Source organism: Puma concolor, chromosome B1 (assembly GCF_028749965.1).
Source record: "Puma concolor isolate L17-30 chromosome B1, mPumCon1.1.hap2, whole genome shotgun sequence".
NCBI classification, from domain to species: Eukaryota; Metazoa; Chordata; class Mammalia; order Carnivora; family Felidae; genus Puma; species Puma concolor.
Genome location: NC_141670.1, coordinates 11,916,866 through 11,937,438, shown reverse-complemented (window position 1 = coordinate 11,937,438; position 20,573 = coordinate 11,916,866).

The following is a 20,573-nucleotide window of genomic DNA, read 5'->3' as shown; positions in this document are numbered from 1 at the left end:
CTTTTCAGTTCTAACTTTCTTTCTGCTCCCTCACCTTTCAACTCTTCTCCAGCCATTCCGCAGTCTGGAAGAGCCCCATAGATACACGGCACACCAACTTTTTCTGTGTCTGGGATTCTGCCACTCATCTCCAACTAGCTCCTACTCACTTTTCACAACAGCTTTCATTGCAGTAGCTTTCTCTGATTTTTCTGTTTCACTTCCTTTGCTCTCCTCCCCGCCCCCCCCCCACACATACTTACACTGGGTGCCATATATCCCATTGGTGGGCAGTGTTAACTTTGACGGAGGCTTGTTTCCTTGTGTACTTATCTCTTCTCTCCACTCAATGGAAGAGATGGGAACTAACTCATCTTTGTACTATCAGTACCTGACATATGGTAGGTGTTCCATAATTGTATGTTTCATCAAATTTAACATTATTAAGCTAGACTAACATTTTCCTTTGCTTTAAAAAAAAACAAATCGGGTTATTAGTTTAATATCAGATCAATTTACAATATTACTTTTAAACAGTAGCTCAATAGGAATAAGCTGAAAAATAAAAGTTGAACCTCATTTCTCATTTCTGATTTCAACTGAAATTCCTCTGCTCCCTCAACAGCATCCTCAAACTATAAAAGAAGGGCTTGCATTGTCTTAAATGTTTCAACATTTTTGTTTTATACATTCGGCTCCAATGATGAGAGGATTCTTGGAAAATTTCAACTGCTCTGTCTGTGAAATATGACACACTGCTTAGATGATTGATTCTAGAGTTAGCCTCACTTGGACTTGGACTTACATTTTAGCTCTGTGATTTCATAACTGTGCAATGTAGGGGAGGACTAACTCGCTGAGCCTCAGTTTCTTCAGCTGTAAAACAGGGTCGGCCATGGTCTCTACCGCTTAAGTTGTGAGACTGACTGTTGTAAGATAAAGCATGTACAGAAACCAAATGCACTGCCAAAGTAAGGGTCTATAAGTGATTCTACTTGTTGATTTTATTTTCATTTATAACTTCAATATTATATTTAAGACGGACACTGCTTTGGAATATATCCCACGGAGTTCAACTTTATTCATAACCCACACGTGGCTGGCAGCACTCCTGGGCTGTAGCATTGTCAGCCATGTCTTAAGAGGCAGAGAAGTAGTTAGAGCATCTGGCTCTTCAAAACCAGCTGGCCTGTCTCATAAACCCTACCTCCTGTTGTCCAAATTTCCAGAGTCAGCATGAAACTCATAGGGGATTCAAGGAGAAGACTGTGCCCACACTGAATAAACAATCGTTTATGTTTCTACAGGGTCACAATTCATTGTCTTTCTCAAGATGGGAAACTCCTGATTTAACAGTAACTTTTTCCTAAATTACTCTATCAAGGGTTTCAGAGATGAGTTCTACACTTAATGCTGGTGTAGAAACAGATGGTTACCATTGCCTGCACAAAGAATCGGTGAACTTATTTCGGGGATAAAGGCAAGCAAATTTTCTCGATAAAGACCAGCATGGGATGATGATGAGGACTGCCAGCCAGGTGCACTGCAACGAGGATCACACAGGGCTATTTCTACTAAATGGTATCAGAGCCACAGGCAAGGACTAAAAGAACATAAGATACAACGTGATTTTGTTACTCCTTTATTCTTGACACCTCTTATTCTCTGTGTTATCTAATAAACTATTTGTATAACCATTTTATCAAACCTACTTGAAAATTCTGCAAAGGCAGGTTTTATGTCCAGTGTTGTTATGTATAGGAGGACATTTTGCCAAAGGAAGATGGATAAATCAACTACTAATATTGGTACTCAAATTCCTATTAAAATAGATCAAAGTCTCATATATGTTATAGATATTAGAAATTAAGCCAAATAAATATGAGTATCAATTGGATAATCCACATTGGTGAAACTATTACAATAATACAAGAAAATTCTCAGAATATATCTTTCACATTTCAGTAAGAAATAGAGCAGGTTAGAAGTAATGTTCTGGAGTCATTATGAAGTCTTTAGTATTTAATCAAAGTAACGGAAAACAGCATCTTACATGAATTTCTAAGTGACTTTGTCTCCAAGACTCCACTCAAGAGATGAGGTAAGATGAAAACAAGATAAAATAGGGAATGAAAGAGGCAGGAAAGAAACTTGTTTGCAGATAACTCACTGCAGCTAAGGAGCATCTATGAAAACCCAGGTGGATCACATACCTATTGTCTTTTTCTGGGGGAGGGGTAGCATGGACTGACTAGGTGTCTCTAGAGAAAGAATGAGAGGAGTAAAATGTGTGGAAAAATGTCATGAGGTCTATAAAATCCCTAAAGACTAACTGGGATTATAATCTAAATTAGATTAGCAAGGTCTACACTCAATGGAAGACTCAATTAGACAAGATCAATTATAACAAGTGTCCATTTTCAACAAGTTGTAAAAAAGAGGCAAAACTATATCCCATCTATGTGACACGTAAGTAAATTTAGTTTATATTTCACAAAATTCCTTGGAATAGTAGAAGTATGACAACAGTAAATAATTAATTAGGAATTTCATAGACATTGTTTCTCTGAATGTACCTAAGTTCCTAATGGATATTGAACCATATAAAAATACAAGGCTAAGTTATAAGTAATTCTTTCTGCTTGGGATAGCTAGCTAAGGGGGCTGGCCAATTGTCTGCCTTGGTTAATCGCTGTTTCATGCTTTGCTAGGAAGAATTAGTATGAATTACATCCTTTACTTTGGCAGAAAATTATCTTTCAGTTTCTTTTCTATGTAAATGATAATGTCTAAAAATAGTTGGAAGTTTATATTCTGTACTTAGAAAAACCTAGAATACATGTTCAATGGCATGTGGATATTTCTTAAAATTGACCCTCTAGGTCCAGTGAATTTCAATGAGCTATCCAGTATTCTTAACAGTTTGTTAAAAAAGATTCCACCTCCTGAGAATGAGTAAAGAAGGAAAAAAATATATATGGAAAATGAAGAGAAGACTAACAAAGTTAAAGTTTACATATTTTAAAAAATTTTTAAATGATTATTTATATTTAAGAGAGAGACACACACACAGTGGGTGAGCAGGGGAGGGGTAAACAGAGCGGGAGACAGAATCTGAGGCAGACTCCAGGCTCTGAGTTGTCAGCAGAGAGTCAGATGCGGGGCTTGAATTCACAAGGCATGAGATCATGACCTGAGCCAGTCAGAGGCTTAACCGACTGAGCCACACAGGTGCCCCTAAACTTTTCATATTTTTAACAATTATTTTCTACAGAAGAAGTTGGAGAATAGTACTAGATAAGATGAATACAAAATTGACAGAAATAGGTAAATTTTTAACATTTTCTGTAGTTTTAAAATAAGGGTTGAGGCACATGCATAGCTCACTCAGTTAAGTGTCGGGCTCTTGATTTCAGCTCAGGTCACGATGTGACAGTCTTGAGATCCAGTCCCATATAGGGGCCAGCCCAGCCTGCAGCCTGCTTGGGATTCTCTTTCCCCCTCTCCTTCTGCACCTCCATCACTCACTGTCTGTCCCTCTCATAAATAAGTAAATAAATAAATGGATAGATCACTTGACAGATATCTGATCAAAACCTATCTAAGCTAAATGCTATATATATGTAGAGTTTATATACATTATTAATATATACATATATGTATAACATATACATATATATCAGCTAAAACTTTACAGAACCTAGCTTTTGTTAAGTTGAATTTCTATTCCTATTAATAGCACTGTTCTTTCTGTCTGTACAATTCTCATAAATATCAAGGTAAAAGATAAACTAAAACAAAAGGATAGGTCTATAGAGATAAGCTCATGTTCTCTTGAGGAAATTGAAAACCTATTAAGGAATTACTTAAAATTCTAAGTAGATGTATGCTGTTATGTCTCTTTTGCTATTGAGACTGCAGAATTCTATGGTTGTTTAGCCACTGGAGACAATTTAAATATTTTTATTTATATAATGTGGTACCGCATATTTCAAACTTTAATGGCAAAGACCCAGAATAAGAAACATGATGTCCATGGCAACCTAATGGTCACATATAAGTTTTATGAAATATGCATCCTTACCAAATATGAAGTATATTTTTTCAGTTCTATATATTCTATATATTCTAAGTTTAAACATATATTTTTAGCCTAAGCTAAGCTATGTATGTTTTTGTAAATATATATCTTTACAACACCATTAAAAGTACGTGAACTCAGTGGGATCTGAGGTACATTTGTGAAGGCAAGGTATTCTGTTTCTAAATGTTAAGGTCCAGAAAAGCCAAATACAAGATTCAGAATGTAAATTAAAAGCACATTCCAAATGGACTTTCAAGCACCATGAAGTAGAGAAAGGTTAATTAGTTATAAAAACAAGTCTATAAGAGCTTAAAAATATATTTATTATTTATCTAATGATTATTATGTGTCCGGCACTGTGTTAAATGCTCTGTGAATATCATTTCACATATTCTATCAAACTCATGAGGTCCCCATTCACATTTAAGGAAAAGGGGGTAAAAAGTGTTTATTATCCAAAAAAGCTGTCTATCAACGGAGGCTAAATTTGCAAACAGAGTGCTAGAAACGGGGATGTGTGGGGGATGAATCCTGAGATCTGATCACAGAAGACATCCAGATAAGGCCTAAAATATGTGGACATTGGCCAGGTCCAAGATAGGGAGCAAATTATCACATACCACATATTAACCCTGGTATAAGCTAGGGATTCACTGAGGCAGAGAGAAGACATTAACTTCATTACTGAGTGAAAAGAGTGTCAACAACGGCTGTGAGGATGGTTCAAGACTCTTACTGGTTTCAAGAACTGGCCTCGAGTTTTATGTGATGCTACTGTGTATAATAGAAGCAACTGGTATTAGCATAAAACAGCCGTGCGAATCAACAGAACAGAACGGAGCCCAGAAACAAACCCACACGTATACAGTCAATCTTTGACAACGAGGGAAGAACATACAATGGGGAAAGCAAAGTCTTAAACAAATGGTGTGGAGAAAACTGGACAGCCAGACGCAAAGGAACAAAACTCCACCACTATCTTATGCCATACACAAAAACTGACTCAAAATGGATTATAAATTGAGTAGAACACCTGAAACCAAACACCTGAAACCATCAAAAGCCAAAAAGCACATAAAAGACGCACAACATAACTCATCATCAGGAAAATGCAAATCAAAACCACAGCAAGAGAGTGCCTCACACCTGTCAGAATGGCTATTATCAAAACAGACAAGGGGCACCTGGGGGGCTCAGTCAGGTAAGCATCCGACTTCAGCTAAGGTCATGACAGCAGGAAGCCTGGATCCTGCTTCGGATTCTGTGTTTCCCTCTCTCTCTGCCCCTCCCCAATCACACTCTCTCTCCTTCAAAAATTAAATAAACATTAAAAAAATAATAAGACAAATAACAAGTGTTGGCAAGGATGCATAGAAAAACAACCCTTATACACTATTGGTGGGAATGTAAATTGGTGAAGCCACTATGGAAACCAGTATGGAGTTTTCTCCCCAGAATTAAAAATACAACTACCTTATGATCCAGCAATTCCACTCTGGGAATGTATCCAAAGGAATTAACACTAACCGGAAAAGACATCTGCACTCCCATGTTCCTTGCAGCATTATCGACAATAGTCAAGATATGAAAATAACCTTAAGTGTCCATCGATGAAGGTGTACACACACACACACACACACACCACACAACAGAGCATTATTCAGCCATCAAATGGAACAGAATGTTGCCATTTGCAATGACTACACACCTCAATGGCATTATGCTAAGTGATAGGAGTTGGAGAAAGAAATACTACAGGATTTCACACACAAGAAAGAAAGAAAAGGAAGGAAGGAAGGAAGGAAGGAAGGAAGGAAGGAAGGAAGGAAGGAAGGAAGGGACGAACGGACTCCTATATACAGAGAACACGTTGGTGGTTGCCAGAGGTATGGTGGGGTAGTGGTATTCAAAATAGCTGAAGGGGACAAAAGGTGACAGGCTTCTTATATATGGTATTGTGAATATAATATTACACATTTGGTAATTGCTGAGAAATACAAGAGTTCTCATTACTAGGTAAACAAAAATTGTAAATATGTAGGTAACAGATGTTAGCTAAATTTATTGTGGCGATCATTTCTCAGTGTGTGCATTTACACTATAAACTTGAAACTAATGTTATGTCAATTATACCTTAAAACACAAAGCTCCTACGTGACCTTTGGCAAGTTTTTTTTTTTCCCCTCTGACTCTTCACTTGTAATAGAGTGTAATACCAATCTGTATATAACTGAGGATTATAATGAAAAGTGTCTGAAATGTTTAGTGCCTTATACACAGAAAAAAATATTATAAGTGGTTTATGTTATATTTCAGTTTATTTTATCTGCCAGTTTATTTTTTAAGCCCTAAAGCAAGACTGGGATCAAGGTGTAAAATAAAACTAAACCTACAGAAGGTCAGTGGCCCGAGCTTTAAAGAAGATGGGAATCAGACTAGTTGCCACGTATTTATAATGTACAATGACTAGCTTGAAATCCTGTTTGGTAATTTTTTTTTTTAATTTTGTTTTTACATCAAGTGTTTGCTTTCATCTGCTTTTGAGCATATTATTAAATACGCTTTGTCACAGAAGAAGGGTAAAGGTTATGTAATTGCCATTTCCCAAGGGGTGTGTGGGGGGGGATTAAACTTGCCTAATTAAAATTATCAGGTTACTACTATTTTACTATTGAGTTTCTGGGGTTTTAGGAGATGAAACTTCAGTTTTTCTTTCCTTTTTTTAAAAAAAATAATACCCCCTAGTGTATGTACTCCCAAAGAAGCCTGAGAGTTTGGTATTTATGTCACAAAGGATACACGGTCAACTTTTTATTTAGTAAATCATTTTTCTTCCTTACCTACTGCACCAATCCTTCAAATATTGATGGTTACTAAAGAAGCTGTACCCTTAGATCGAAGCCCCAGGGGTGAAAATGAAGGGAAAACAGAAAACATTAAAAAAAATACTTTTATTTTTTCACCAGCGAACTGAACATTCAAGAAACATGCCAGCACTTCTAAACAGAAAAGCAATAGAAACACATCTGTAAGAAAATACCCTTGAAAACATAATTAATATATTCCATAATTAAGTGAAAAGCACATATTATGGGAAAATATTTGGGATAAATATGCTAATTGGGTTATAACACCCTCTCTGTACAAATGGAAAATTCTAACACCCCAACAATTGGACAAAGAACACGGACATTCAACAACCAAATGAAGAAATAAAAGGCTAAGAGTTTGAGTTGAACCTCAATCACATAAATTAACTGTGAACAAACAAGTTACCATTTTTCTCCAAAGCAGCTTTCTTAACAGGCTATTGCAGGGGTGAGGAGGGTAGGAGGTAGTCACACCTACTCATACATCACTATGGGTGTTTGAAGGACAGTTTGAAATATGTCTCAGAAATCTATAAAAGTCTGTGGAACCTCACGGGAAAAGAGTTTATTAATCCAATCTTTTATCAAGGATTGACAGAACTACTGTTCTCTGCTATATTCTGTCAAGTCTGGGCAACCAGTTTGGCCTTTTTAAAAGCAATTAAATTATGTAAAAGAAAACACAAGTAGTGCTTACATGTAATAAAAATAAGTTCTATGTAATACAAAAGGTTTTTTGTTTGTTTGCTTTACATTTTAATTCCATTGAGACATCTGGTATGCCATGGTTACAGCCACACAAAGGCTCTATTACAAGACATGCACATCATCTTCATTTCTCATATTTAACAAGAAGTTTATGGATCGCTAAAAAAAAAATGAACTTTGACAGAAACTCCTAGAATACTCACAAGTTACATTAAAACTCACAATTAAATGTCTGGGTTTTTTAAAACAATTAAAAAAAAAAAAAGTCAAGGGGCTCCTGGGTGGCTTAGTCGGTTAAAAACATCTGATTCCTGGTTTCAGCTCAGGTTCATAGTTCTTGTGTTCAAGCCCCGGGTAGGGCTCTGCACTGGCAGTGTGGAGCCTGCTTGAAAACCTCTCTCGCTCCCTCCCTCCCTCCCGCCCTCTCCCTCCCTCCCTCTGTCTCTCTCCCTCCCTCTCTCTCTCTCTCCCTCCCTCCCTCCCTCCCCTGTGGGCTCTCGATCATTCTCTCTGAAAATAAACATTAAAAAAAACAACTCAACATGCCTGCATGATAGGGGCATACTTCCTCCTGCTTCTGTAATCACAGAAGTTACCTCTTCCCCAAAGCAGAGTGATTATTCATTCAGTAAACACACAGGAGTGACAAATGTTCCTTATTTGCCATTGAAATGCCTACCATATGATTTCCTTTATTTGAATTTTTAGAAACAAAATTACAAAGATAAAATCAGATCGGTGGTTTCCAAGAACAGACGGTAGATGTGGGTACTAACTGTGAATGGACACAAGGCGAATTTTAGTGGTGCAGAAATTCTAAAATTGAACTTTACACAAATTTACCCCAACTCATGAATTTCAAACTTAAAGCGGATTGGTTTTATGCTGTATGAGTTATAACCTGAGTAACATACTTGTTCAAATTGAGTTTAATTTACAATTGCTATATTTGTTAATCTATTTGACTTATATCTGTGATATTTTGATACATATATTATCAAGCTTTTCCAATAGAACCTTCAGCTGGCTTAACAATGATATCATAATTCATTCCACACCTTAGTGATTGAAATCCATTAAATTTTCAAATTTCCCCTGTAAGTGTCTTATCAAAATATACATTCATAATCACTAAACGAGACTATAATCACTTTATGATTTTATTTATCAAACATGAAAACCGTCTCCTCACACTCTGCCATATTGGGATTGCCCTGAAAAATCCAGACTGCTGTAAGAATGAGGTGTTCTATCACCATTCATTTAGTTAACAGTATATTTTTATAAGTCTTGCCTCACTCACACTATCAGTATTTGCCACTAGTTTGCCTTCATGTCCTGTTCTGGGATCCCTCAGGTTGAGTGTGGAGAAAGATCCAAGAGTCAGGCTAACTCATCACCACTCTTCCTAAGCCCTTACCCACGTGCTGTATTTCTCCCCCAATGTTCATCATCCTGACCTAAGTGAGCACTCACCAGCCACTCATTAGGCAGCTGATATGCATTAATTTACATCTTATTTCTAGTTTTATGCACAAGCCTTCCTTCTCAAATAAAATACTTCATGGTTTCTAGATCTTCACTTGATTCGTTTTCACTCACCCCTTTGTGATTCCTCCACACCCTGCCCCAGGAAACATTTTTTGATCACGTAGATGATGGTGCCTAGTGATAGTGTGACAGGATTTCCTATTTGGGTAAGTTTTCTATTCAAAGAAAAATAGTCCATAGATGAAATAGAATTGAAAAAATAAAACACGGCCACTTTAGCTTTCTGTCTCAAAAGAACCAAAAGACACAAAATAGAATTTTGACCCTATCTTACACTTCATCCAAACTTTAGAAAACACTAAGAAAACAGAAGGCTTGACATCCTTGGCATTTATCTGGTCTATGATAGAATGGCACAGAGAATAAGCCAACAGGTAGTGAGCTTGCCAGCAAGGTATAGATTGGGAAGTAGAATTTAATTGTACCCAAATATCCAAAATGTATAGAAATGAAAATAAAATCTGAGTTCATTTAGCTTGGATAAGAGCTCCATTTCTGACTTATGTTATAGGGACAATTTTTTTAGCATAAAAATTTGGTTTTGGGTTAAAAAAAAACCACTACCTTCTATAAGAGAATCTAATATTAAATTTTGCATCTAGTATTTAAGGCTCCTTGTGTGTGAGAGGTTGGAGAAACTATTTTTTTAAACAGTGTAACCAATAAATGAAGAATAGACCTCACAATTACAGGCATGTCACGGACTTCTATCCATACCTCTTTTATATTAACAACCCTTTCTGTTGTAGAAGCCAGGGCATGGTGAATTCTGCCAACCTGGTAAGTACCTAAGGATGTTAGGGAAAAGATAACTCCCATTCCTTCTAAACAAGATGCAGTCAATTCAAGATGTCCCTAGCCAGGATGCACCTCCTACCAAGGCTTCTAATTTTTCTCCATTTTGTTGAAAGAGTGGAAGATGAAGGGTTAAAATTCTGCTTATGTAGAAATAAAGGGGATTTTTACTTTTGCCAGCAAAAAGAGTAGGAAAACTCTTATCCTTAAGAAGAGCATAACCAGCAGGGAACTAGACAAGGAGATCTAAACCAGGCTTGATTCTAAACAAGAGTTTTATTTTGTTTAAGGAAAATGCTGTGAATAAAACCCTTGGGTCAGGTATTGCAATCTGAAACTTTACTGATTAAAAAATAATTTTTAAAAATACAGAGCCTAACAACATGAAAGAACTTACTATAAGGAAAAACAACAATTTTCTTGTTTAAGACTACTAAACAAGTGGCAAATTACCAAAAAACCAGAGTAAGTGAATCTCTGGTAGACTTTTGGTGACCACTGTGTTTTCACGGATCTGGAGATTTCCCACACATGGCACTAAAATGCCTACACCCCAACCAATTTCTCCATTCCATGCAAACCCAGACAGGTGGCTATCTTAGGACGAAAATCTCAACGAGAATAGACTAAGGTACCATTTTGAAAAGGATAATGGCATCTTTAGACATGAGAAAGAGGAGTCTAGAGGAGAAACAGTTTTTCAGAGAGCATATATTGAAGGACCTCTTGTCAAGTAGATGGAAATTTGTCATCTCAAATATTAAGGCATGTGATTTTTTGATTCAGGACTACCTGGCTTGCCCAATATGTTCACCCGGTCTATTGTGCGGGCCAGATGCCAGCCACTACTCATTTCCCTTTAAACAGTGGGGGGCAAGGGGGAGGGGCGACAAAAAGCTGGAGCAATTTCTCTCTTCTGGGATTTAACTCTGTATTCAAATCTTTACCTAGTATATATTGCACCTGGCATACTGCTCAAAAATATCTCTGTCTTATTTTCCAAGTATGTATTTAGTATTCAGACATATTACTGCCGTATGACCTAACTGGTACATAAAATGTAACAGAGTCCATTGTTCTTCACAGTTTTGACTATTGCCAATATTCAGAGTACTTACTGACTGTAGAGGGACAAAATGTGCAAACACTTAAGAGTTCCAAGAAGGCAGTGAAAGATTCTATAGCTGTGTTTATGCAACAACATACTCTGATAAATTACATTAATAACATTTGATCTGAATATATCTTGACTGCATCAAATTTTCCTGGCTGATATACTGAAACATTTACGATGTGACTACTGACTGAATGGATCATCAAGATGGTTAAAATAAATCTAATATTAATAGTTTATCCAAATGATTAGGACAAATGCACAATCTTTAAACAATTAGGAAGTATAAAATAATGAAGGATTATTAAACAGGGGCTGGATATACATGACAATGTAAGCCTTGTATGAAAAGAAAAAAATTCTTATCAACATTGTAAAATTCAACTGGTTCTCTAGGTATTTTGGTAACATTCACACATTCAAATGCACAGATGTTTGGATTTGCCATGTAGACAAAACATTCTAATCATTGCCTGAATTGATTAAATTTATGCCACTATCTTACAGATGCCTAGCACCATGTGGGCAGTCTAGATATTTGACACTTTGTCTAATGATATGTTGAAAACATAGAACTTTTCTGGAAGAGTTTTTATTTTTTTCTCTTCTTCTCTCCTAAAACAGCTGAGGCTTTCAGTCTTGGGTAACTTCAGATGCCCAATGTGTTTTTCTGTCTTATTTTTTATTTGAAAGAAATGAGTAAGAGGCTGAATACATTATCCCAGGCTATCTATACATGCAGATGTGAGAAGATCTTGGCCTAATTTGATTGTGAAATAGCGAAATATTCTACTGTTCAATAGACAGTTCTAGCATACCTTTCTCAATCTGTGTATGTTGTAAGCATCACCAATTTATTGTGAATTTTAGCAAAATTCATTGCAAAAGTCCTTCTTATAAACACGGTTCCAGGGGCGCCTGGGTGGCGCAGTCGGTTAAGCGTCCGACTTCAGCCAGGTCACGATCTTGCGGTCCGTGAGTTCGAGCCCCACGTCGGGCTCTGGGCTGATGGCTCAGAGCCTGGAGCCTGTTTCCGATTCTATAGCTCCCTCTCTCTCTGCCCCTCCCCCGTTCATGCTCTGTCTCTCTCTGTCCCAAAAATAAATAAACGTTGAAAAAAAAAATTTAAAATAAACACGGTTCCACAGGGTGGAACTGTTTACTCTTGGATAGAGTAAGGCACACTCACTACACATCCATTCCAGGTGATGAAGATCAGGATTGGACTTGAGACGTGGCCACACTATTGGTGTTAAAAGAGAAGTTCAGGAACCAATCTTTTGTGAAATTATTGGATGGAGCAGTGTCAAATTCAGTAAAGGAAAATACGAAATATTCTATTATTTCTATGCTATAAATGTTATGTTCTCCTATTTCTCAGCATAAAAGGTTTTACATCAAAACTGGGGAAATAGATCTTAAGATACAGGAGATCTCAATATCCTCTATACCACTTTAACTGTACTGTGAATAATAGTATGTAGACAAAAGACCTTTCCTCCAAATATCACTGAGTTTCCCATCAAAATACCTTCCATGCAAGAAGCTCAGATTTTAGAATTAGGTTAAATGAAAGGAGTTATGAATTACTAATTGGCTCTACTCCCAACTGGCCCTTTCCCTCCCCTGGCTAACTCAGTTGTTGTTGTTCATTCATAAAAATCACTACTACTTCCGAGTTTTTGTCATGTTAGAAAGCTTGCTCATTTCTCCCTTGTCTTCTCCCTCTAACTGCTTAAAGCCCCAGGTTGCAAACGCAAAGACTATTCACCTGAAAACACCATAATGGGAAAAGAATTAACATTTACTAAAAAAAAATTGATTCTTAATGTCCTCAGTTTTATACCTTTTTTTCTCTCTCAGGCACAAAATATAGATTACTGATGAAGAAACAAAACTCTGAAGGGAGCTATTTTGAAACTTTTTTTTCAGTATTTTATATATTATATATTATAAGGGCCAGATCGAATGCTCCAACTGACCGTATCTCAAGGTCTTTGTTCTTTTCATTGTTCTACAATACTATTCACCTTAGGAAGGAAAAATTATAGATCATAAAATTGCTTAATCCTTTAAATCAAGATGGAAGATTCTAGAAATTCTTGCCCCACATCCATGTTTTATGACCGTAATGAACTACTGAATACTACGTGTCCCACCCTTGGTCTCTTGCCGTAAATGCTGTGGTTTTGAACAAGTCATTTCACCTTTTCAAACTGAAACATATGTAAACTCAGAGCTCTTAAGGTGAACTATTCAAATATGAAGCTCTTACAGTTACATCTCAGACACAAGATTATCCTTATTCTGCCACTAGTTTCAAAGTATTTCGTAAAAATGTGCTGATTACATCATTTCCAATGTTTTTCTCTTTTTAAACACAGGGGGTTGTAATAAATGACATTATCGCTTGAGAATCCTATTGATGACTCAAAATAAAAGATTTTAAGTCATTCAAACAAATATCAGTTTTGGTATTATAGGTTATATATCCAAGGACTTAGAGGGAAGTGCTAATTTAAATGTTGAGAACATTATGTTAATTACGGGGCACTTGGGTGGCTCAGTTGGTTAAGAGGGCAACTTCACCTCAGGTTATGATCTCTGGGTTTGTGAGTTCAAGCCCCACTTCTGGCTCTTTACTGACAGCTCAGAGCCTAGAGCCTGGAGCCTGCTTTGGATTCTGTGTCTCCCTCTCTCTCTGCCCCTCCCCTGCTCATGTGCTCGCTCTCTCTCTCTCTCTCTCTCTCTCTCAAAAATAAACATTAAAATTTTTTTAAACGTTGAGAACATTATGTTAATTATACTTCAACAAAAATTAACTTAAGGAAATATTAGGAGAATAATTACATATCCACAACTGATGAAGATACCCATATGAACTTCAGCATTTTGCAAAAGTAATTGGCAGAGCATAATTCATAATTTTATAAAGGCACAGTATTTATGTAATATACCCACACCAAACAAACTGTAGTCAATAATTTTCAGGACCCTTCTGTCTTATACTCACAAATTAAATCCTGTTACACGTCATACAAATAAAAATAATTCAGCAATTTTCTTCTCTTTGCTCTCTTAGAAGCAAACTTAGAAAATGATACCGGCCATGGCTAGTACCATGGCAAGGACCATGGAGACTTATTAGCCAACAAAATACCTTCTAAGGGTTTATTTGATTTATGGAAGAGGGAAAAAAAAAAGTTGTATAAACATTTATGTTTTGAAAATACATTTTCAGAAATACGGAAATTTCTGTAATTTAATTCATTGACAATTATGGGACTTCTCCCTGGTATAAAAGTCTTTTTTTCAACAACTTGTTAGATAAGGCAGAGAGACAGCAAAAGGTATCATATAAATAAATGGAAGTTATTTGGCTGGATGGACGATTCATTTGATTGCCAACAGATAGATAAACAGATAAATTTCCATGACGGATATGTGTGATGCACCAAAGGTGAACCAATTCCCTAGAATTGAATTTTTTTTTAATATGTATTCATTTTTGAGGGAGAGACAGAGAGATAGAGTGCAAGTGGGGGAGGGGCAGAGAGAGGGAGACACAGAATCTGAAGCAGGCTCCAGGCTCTGAGCTGTCAGCACAGAGCCTGACCCCAAGCTCGAACCCACGAACGGTGAGATCACGATCTGTGCCAAAGTCGGACACTTACTGACTGAGCCACCCAGATGCCCCTAACTGAATTTTCTTAAAAAACAATAACAAACCAAATAGGAACTTATATGTATTTTTGTTTACCTTACAATTTTAAGCTAGGTAATAATTTTGTTGAGAAACATGAGCATTTTCATTTTAGTAAATAGAATTTTGTTAAATAAGAAAAATAAACACATTTGGATAACTACTGTAGACAAAAAAATACATACACACACACACACACACACACACACGGTTTACATATTGGCAACTCATTAACATGCATAAGTTAAAACTTAAAAATACAGGGGCACCTGGAAGGTTCAGTCGGTTAAGCATCCGGCTTCAGCTCAGGCCATGATCTCGTGGTTCGTGGATTCGAGCCCCATATTGGGCTTTGAACTGCCAGTGCAAAGCCTGCTTGGGATTCTCTCTGACCCTCCCCAACTTGCTTGCTCCCTATCTCAAAACAAACTTAAAAAAGTTTAAAAACTAAAACTTAAATGTACTGAATGTACAATTATTGAACAAGCATTGAATATCATATTGCCAATTCTAGTCGTAGTGGTTAACATTTAGCTTAATTCACAATCAGCAAATGGAAATACATGTTCAATTACTGAATAATGTACAATTATTGAACAAGCATTGAATATCATATTGCCAATTCTAGTCGTAGTGGTTAACATTTAGCTTAATTCACAATCACCAAGTGGAAATACACGTTCTTTTCAAATAAGGCATTTTCTCTTTGTATTGTAAAATACAATAATTGTTTGCATTGTATTTCTCTTTGTACTGTCCATTGGAAAGTAAAAATGAAACACCATGGAGATGAGGCTGAAGATCAAAGAAAAACCAGAATCTGAGAACCAGGTATGTTCTGATCCTCCTATAAAATACATCCTTAATGAAATAAGAAGGCATCTAGCTCCTACTTTGGGTAATGAAGCAGGTGCTAATTAAAGTCATCCAAATAGCATCATACCTATGGTTTACTACGGGCAGAGAATCTAAGACGTTCTTGATTAATCACTGTCATCGGGATCGGCATCAACATCACCACATTCTTCTACCTAGTCCTCGACACTATTATACTTCTAAAACTCTAATTCAAGGATTGCAGTGTGAGAAGCAAACATAAGTTCTCCTGAAGTGTGGAGGAGAAATATAACATTGAAATACAACTTTAAACAAGCCAGCATATGCTATTTACTGCTAAGAGATAGCAACGTCACGCAGCATGCAGTCATGTAAGTGGGTCATCATTCCCTGGCAACAAAAATAGAGTAGAGCTTCTAAGGTAAAGAGACATAAATATGAACAGCAGTTGCCCCTACAAACCACTGCCACAGCTGCTACCCAGAAGACATACTGCAAGTGAGCTCTCAATGCAAACTCTGGAATGTTAAATCACACGGATGGGAGCCATACTTGACTCACGCTCTGAAAGAAATTCTGTGAAATTCGGTTGTTCAAGACCAGTGACTGTAATTTTACCCTCAAAATAGAAACACATTTCCAATATGATTTAACAGATAGGAGTCACTATCTAGGAAAATTCGCCACATTATTCTAATATTTTGAATCAATTCAAATCTGATACAGATTGTTAAGTTATTTTTAGGTTTCACGTCCTCATTTATTTGGCAGATGCCCAAAATACCTGTACCATATGGCCTACTGAAGATAATGTTATTAAATTCAGCATGTAACTTTTAATGTTTAATGTGTTCTATTCAGTTATTTTACCAGCATCATTCCAGTTTTTCTTGGGGGAAAAACCTTATGCCTCATTTATATCAGGTACTATTTGAGCATCATACACACAGTTTTCCTAAGACAAAGTTCCTGCCCTAAAGGAAGTAACATTCTGATGGTTAAAAAAAGACAAGTAGGGGCGCCTGGGTGGCGCAGTCAGTTAAGCGTCCGACTTCAGCCAGGTCACGATCTCGCAGTCCGTGAGTTCGAGCCCCGCGTCGGGCTCTGGGCTGATGGCTCAGAGCCTGGAGCCTGTTTCCGATTCTGTGTCTCCCTCTCTCTCTGCCCCTCCCCCGTTCATGCTCTGTCTCTCTCTGTCCCAAAAATAAATAAACGTTGAAAAAAAAAAAAGACAAGTAATAAATGTCTAATTTATAACACTAAATGGTATGAAAATGAAATGGTGCACAGAAATGAAAAAAAAAAAAATCTTTGTTAGTACCTTGGTCAAGGGAAGTATTTCTGAGAAGAGAATACTTAGACAAAAAATGCAAGGTTGAAAAGGAAGGTAGTCATGCCAAGAACTGGGGTGGGGGAATAAGGAAGGGATATTCCAGGGACACGGATCAGCCTTGAGGCAGAAGAGAGCTCCCTATGCCTATCCTAGAATTCATCAGCAAGCCAATGAGACTTCAAGGACAGAACATGAAGTTAGAGCGGGAGATCAGGGATCCATGCAGGGTCTGGAAGACTGGGAAGGAGACTAAACATGATGTCAACTTCATTAGGAAGCTGGGAAAGGAATTTAAGCAAAGCAGCAACATGATTTGATTTGTCTTTTCAAAGGTGATTACGGCTTCTGCATAGATAGTAAAACTCAGGTTAGAGGTGGGGGAAAGAGGGAAGATTGACATCGGAAGATTGGTTGGGAGGATGTTGCAAGAATTCAGAAAAGAATATTGCATTAGACTAAGAGATCACTAAAGATGGAGAATAGGGCTTGAGTGGAGGATGTTTGGAAGGAGACAGGAAATACATATATACTACATACTAGATTTAATATGGGGGGTTATCCAAAAGGGGCTCAAACTAACTGATTTGTACTAGTGTTTGGATCCATGAACCATTCACTATGATGGGGGAGATGGCAGTTTAAAGGGATTAAGGGTTCTGCTTGGACACACTATGTGTGAGATGCCTAAAAGACGTCTGAGGAAACGAAGTTGTATATACACATCTAAGAATCAGAAGAGGGGTCTGGTCTGGCCCTACAAAATCAGGAATTATGGAGAAGTAGATGGTAGTTAAAACCTTGGGCAATGAGATAAACCAAGACATAGTACAAACTGAGATAAAGGTATAAAGGTGATCAATGCCACATCCTTCAAGATTTCAACTTTCAGGGGCGCCTGGGTGGCGCAGTCGGTTAAGCGTCCGACTTCAGCCAGGTCACGATCTCGCGGTCTGGGAGTTCGAGCCCCGCGTCAGGCTCTGGGCTGATGGCTCAGAGCCTGGAGCCTGTTTCCGATTCTGTGTCTCCCTCTCTCTCTGCCCCTCCCCCGTTCATGCTCTGTCTCTCTCTGTCCCAAAAATAAATAAACGTTGAAAAAAAATTAAAAAAAAAAAAAAAGATTTCAACTTGCAAAGAATGGGTAAAGAAACACAGAGAAACTGATGCAAGCAGCTAGCTAATCAAAAGGATGATGTGATTCCCTGGAAAAGTTTCAAGAAGAAAGAAGTGATTGTGTTGACACTTGCTGGGCAATCTATGCAAATCTAATCAGGAAATATAGATTAACGCAGAATCCACTGTTGGTGCTACCAAGAAACATTTCAGGGGGTTGTTGGGTCAAGAATTCAGTTTGGAGTAAATGGAAGAGTTAATGGTGAGGGTGAAAGACCTTCAATCTAGAATATACTTTTGAGGCAAGTAAGAGGCAGACAAGCAAGGAAAAGAACTCCTTAAATAAGATGGAGGAAATGGGGTCCAGAATATCTGAGAGGAATTTTAAAAGGAAAAAGACAAACTGAATGGATTGACATAGAATACATTTACAGTTACAGTGAATGTTTGCTAAATTGCTGTCCAGGGACTTCCATTTCTCCATTACATGCTAGGAAAGGGTGCTCTGGAGAGAAAGGGACAGGAGGCTATGTGAGAGATTCTAAGAGAAAGGATAAAAGTTGTCATCTCATAGTGTGCAAACCATACTACAACAGCATGATAGCAAAGAAGTGATTATCCATGTAAGTTAAATGATCTGTAAACTTAAAGGGAAGTCAGTTGTATTCTCTCTCTCCCCCCATCCCTCTTCCCTGTAACCTCCAAACTTAAAAGCTTTTTGTGTTTTAGGAAAGGAGAACCTGTACTGGACTCAACAAAGGAACTTTAGTTACAACCTTAGCATTTCCCTTCACTGCTCCAACTATCTGTACAGTTGACTACTAATAGTGTGGGGATCAGGAGTGCCCACCTCCTATGCATCTGAACATCTGTGTATAATAGACTTCCTTACAAGTGAATTTACCAATAGCCCACCATTTACCTGAAGCCTTACCAATAACCTAAATAGTTGAATATATTCTATATGTTTCTTTATATTATATATTGTATTCTTTCAATACATTAGATACACACTCGTCTCCAGAGTCACTGATATATGATGTCTTCTGAGTCAGTTTTGGGTGTTCTATCTGAAACCCTATTTTCAATAAGCCATGAAGTTACATAAATGGTTCTAAAGTACTTGTCCATTGTGTCTCCTGTAAAATGCCCTTAGTTGTGGTTTTCATTCTTTCATGATTCAACTATGGCACTGTTCTCCTCAAAGGAGAATCCACTGTGGGCTTTTCTAACTACCGCATAACCTACATCGAGGTTTCTTAATTGAAGTAGTATGCATATTATTGACCAGGTCATTCTTTCATAGAATCTGTCCTGTGTATTATAGGATGTTTAACAGCAGCCCAGGCCTCTATCCACTAGATGCCTATTAGAACATCCCCAATTGTGACAACTAGATATGTCTCTATCCATTATCTAGTGATCCCTTGGAGGCAATATAGTCCCCACTGTGGCCTCCCTCCTTGAGAATCACTGCGTCTACCTCCAGGAGAATCACTACATCAGTGATTCTCAAAGAGGTAGGCCATGGTGGGGACAATAATGCGTCCCAGGGATCACTTGAGAATGGATAGAGACTTAACCTTTTTCTTTTTCTTTTTTTCCTAAAAAAAAAAGAAAAAAAATAGGACTATGGTTTGTAAGCCCTGGAGGTCTCATTTTCTAAGGGCTAAAAACCTCCTTTCTTTCTTTTTCTTTTTTTTTTAATGTCTATTTATTTTTGAGACAGAGTGTGAGTGAGGGAGGGGCAGAGAGAGAGACACAGAATGGAAAGCAGGCTCCAGGCTATCAGCACAGAGCCTGACACAGGGCTTGAACCCACAAACCATGAGATCATGGCCTGAACTTAAGTTGGATGTGCAACGAAGAAAGCCACCTGGGTGCCACACCACCCTCCCCCCCCCCTTTTTTTTTGTTAATGTTTTTTAAAGGTTTATTTTTTGTGAGAGAGAGACACAGCACAAGTGGGGGAGGAGCAGAGAGAGAGGGACACCGAATCCAAAGCAGGTTCCAGGCTCTGAACTGTCAGCATAGAGGCCAAAGCAGGGCTCAAATCCATGAACCTCAAGATGGACGACTGGAGCTGAAGTTGGACGGTTAACTGACTCAGCCACCCAGGTGCCCCAAGTCCTAATTTCTTATGATATTCAGGTGGCTTGAAATCCAGCCTTATTTTATCTTTAACATCCTCATTATCCACCATAATCTCTCTCATATCCTTCCCGTCAAATTATGTAAAACATCCTGCTGTGTCCGGAACATACCATGTGTTCTATTATAAATAGAAGCCACTCATTCTTCAAGATCTGTCTGAATCCTTTCCTGGTTCAGGTATGCTTTAATAGCTCTTACAGCCCTTAGTATTTCCTATACTTAGTAATTCCTGTATTATTATTGATATGTTGGGTGCTCCAAGATAAAAACTGTTTTCCAATGATCTTTGAGCATAGTGATCAGCCTATGGTAAGCATTCAATAAATACTTAATGA